The sequence below is a fragment of the Octopus bimaculoides genome, chromosome 3 (assembly GCF_001194135.2).
Source record: "Octopus bimaculoides isolate UCB-OBI-ISO-001 chromosome 3, ASM119413v2, whole genome shotgun sequence".
Taxonomy (NCBI): Eukaryota; Metazoa; Mollusca; class Cephalopoda; order Octopoda; family Octopodidae; genus Octopus; species Octopus bimaculoides.
Genome location: NC_068983.1, coordinates 3414450 through 3418023, shown reverse-complemented (window position 1 = coordinate 3418023; position 3574 = coordinate 3414450). Strand labels below are relative to the sequence as shown.

Below are 3574 nucleotides of genomic sequence, written 5' to 3'. Positions count from 1 at the left end.
GGGTCCGCTCTGTTGCTATCAATCGAACCAAATTCCACCCCTAAAGTTAACTCAACGGATGGGAAAAAGTCTATACGGAGTTTTTAGTTTTTAGCAAAGAAAATAAAGAGACGAAAAGACAGCACGGGAAGGGCAAGTTTTAACAGATATTGTGTCGGTTTTCTGTTTAAAAGGAAATAAAAGAGTCTTAACGTTTTGGATGTTAGTCCTTTATCATCAGAATTGCACAAAAGGAGTGTAGAAAAGAAAAGTGGTTGAAAAGGAGAAAAAGACAAATGAGTGAGGGTTGGAAGACAAGTAGGGATGCGGTTCTAAGGGGGGAGTTAAGAAGGAGGAGGAGACAAGTGTGCTTGCACGCATAGGAGCGCATCCGTGTTTTGAGGTGAGCGCAAGTGGGGAAGTGCTGAATGTCTTTCTGTGTATAGAGGTGTGCAAGTTTAGTGGCGTGAAGTGTTTGCGTGTGTGAGTGAGAAAAGCGTGAAAGTGAGGGGCGGGAGAGGGCAAGAGTGTACGGAAAAAGGAAGGCAAGAGGAATGGAGAGGGGGTGATTGAAATATATGCAAGGGTTAGGGTTAGGGTTAGGTTGTGAGATGCTATTGTTTGGAAGACAACGAAAGAGGGAGAAGGCGTGGAAGTTTAGGGAGAGAAGTGAGAGGAGGAGGAGAGAAGTGAGAGAAAGAATAAATGCAATACAACACTGGTACATAATTTTGTTTTTTGTGTGGGAGAAAATTAGTGAGGAAGGTGGAGGAGTGTAAAACATATAAGCAGAAAAAAGAAAAAGTGCAAAATGAAGAAGTGGAAAAAGAAGTAAGGCACGAATTCGGGGAGAGGAGAGAAATGAGAAAAGATTAACAGAACAATTGGAGAAGAATAGATTACTATACACCACCAATGTAACGAAAATGTTTTGAGTTCTGTGAGAGAAGAAATTTAGAAACACAATAAAGCAATAAAGACATACTGACAGGATTCGAAATCGGAACCTAAACGACGAAATCTATTTTTGATTGATTCTTTCAGTCTTTTACTCGTATTACGCATTGGACTGTGAATATTTATCGAAGTCCTATACTGTGCATTTGTGCGTGTTAGTGAACGCGGACATATACACACATACTAACAGTCTCTCTTTCCTTCTCCTCCTACCCTCACTCTCTCTTTTACACAAGCTCACTCGTGGATATTGTTTTCATGGCGTTATTTGAAGTACTCCAGTTGATCCAATCAACGGAACAGCCTGCTCGTAAAATTAACGTGCAAGTGGACGAGCACCCCCCCCAGACACGCGTACTCTTGATGTAGTTCTCAGGGAGATTCAGTGATCATTAAGTCACGCGCCTTTGTATCACGTGTGGTGATGTAGAACCACAAAAAGGGCTCAATATAACTGTGTTAGAAGGATGTAGAATCAAATTTATGCTAATATATGTGAAATATATCAGATAACCCTGCAGTCACTGTAAATTTCCCGCTCTCTCACTCACACACAGACGCACTTAACGCAAATACACATGTATCTATGCATGCATATGTGTACATGAGATTCCCCGCTCTCTCTCTCTCTCTTTCTTTGTTCCTGTGCACTTTACTAAAATCACGTCCATATTCTGGTTTTATTATCCATTTTTTTACACAAGAGATTTTCCAATTTTTCCTGGAAAAATAAGATATTTAAATCTTCTGAATCTTATCTCTCGGTTGAAATGATATTAGTTTCTATTGGTGTCTCATTATAACATTCAACTTCGATGTGACTGGCGCTAGCATATTGCTACACCAATCATAGTGGTTCTACACGCCAACATCACTCCACTTTGAAGACGAGACAGCGACAGTCTAGAAATATGACGGTGGACTTAGTAACTTTAGAGCTCGAAACAAATTACAGGAAACTCTTCCGAACCCAGGATAAAAAAACAAAAAAACATGTTAAAATGGATGAGAGATCACATTTCTCATATCAAGCTGCATGTTTAAATACTGTTCTCCTAACTATCTATGTATATATGTTTGTACATGCGCACACAGAGTTAAAATATATATATATATATATATATATATATATATATATATATATACACATATATATATACACATATATATACACACACATATGTAGACGCATACATATAGACATACACGCATGCATTTATATATACATGCATATAAATATATATATATACAAATGTACACGCTCGCATACACACATATAGATATACACTCACGCATATATATTATTCTATATATGTATGCGTATACATGTGTACGTATAAATGCATACATGTATATATATATATACAAGAGAATAAGATACGATAGTTCGGCAGTGTTTGACTGTAATAAAAGAAATTTCAGCGAAGCCATAAACCAGTCGCAGTTGACAATGTCAACATTATGACTTGCTAGTCATCCATCGAGATTACTTAAACATCTGCACCGAGGTCTCTCTCTCTCTCACACACACACACGCACACACACACACACACACACACACACACACATTCATATATATATATACACACATATATACACACACACGCTCAAATATACACACATACACACACCCATACATATACACATACATACACACACACACACACATATATACACATACATATATACACATACATATATAGGCACATACATGCACGTGCACATATGCATACGCACAGTCCTTTATCTTCACCTCTCCCTCCCGCTCATTCGTATGGAGATGGCAGATGTTATAAATTTGTTTATATATGTATATATATAAGAGAGAGAGAGAGAGAGAGAGAGAGAGAGAGAATAAAAATTTTTTAAATTTCACATGTACATATATGCGTATGCATTAATGTGTGTTTTTATATACAAAACACACACGTGTGTAAATATTCATAAATATACAACCAGGATACACACACACACACACACACACACACATACAGAATCATTGGTCCTTGAATTGAACTCACGCCCACCAAGTCACCTTCAATGAGATAGGTGTGAATTCATTCTCGGTGGTCATTCGAACGATATACATGCATATATAAATATATATGTATGTGTGTGTACACTGGTTCCAGCGAGTCGAGCAAGCGGCATCGCATGTAAAAGAAAGTTAATGGTAGAATAATCTTGCCTTGGTCAATGGAACAAGAACTATCCACTTCACCCCTGCCCCTGGGATCTAACAAAGGGTTGGGTGGGTGTACAATTCTGAGACTACTGCTGAATATGACAAGGTCTTGTAGAAGACCAGAATGAACTATGACCGAAATCTGACCAGAAGAACCAAGGCGACGACAGGCAGCGTTAGAGTATATTGATGTTGAAAAAAAAAAATATATATATATATTAAAAAAATGAACCAGATAAAAAAGAATATGGGATATTTGTGGCTGTGTGGTAAGAAGCTTGCTTCCCAACCACATGGTTCCGGGTTCAGTCCCACTGCGTGGCATCTTGGGCAAGTGTCTTCTACTATAGCCTTGGGCCGACCAAAGCCTTGTGAGTGGATTTGGAAGACGGAAACTGAAAGAAGCTCGCCGTATATATATATATATATATATATATATATATATATATATAT

General features: G+C 38.0%; 1 protein-coding gene across 1 annotated transcript in view; it reads right to left on the bottom strand.

Annotated features, from left to right (window-relative positions):
- LOC106867634 (multiple epidermal growth factor-like domains protein 6) overlaps positions 1–3574 on the bottom strand; it is a 42213-nt gene that overhangs the window by 7012 nt on the left and 31627 nt on the right. The gene's annotated exons all lie outside the window — the stretch shown is intronic.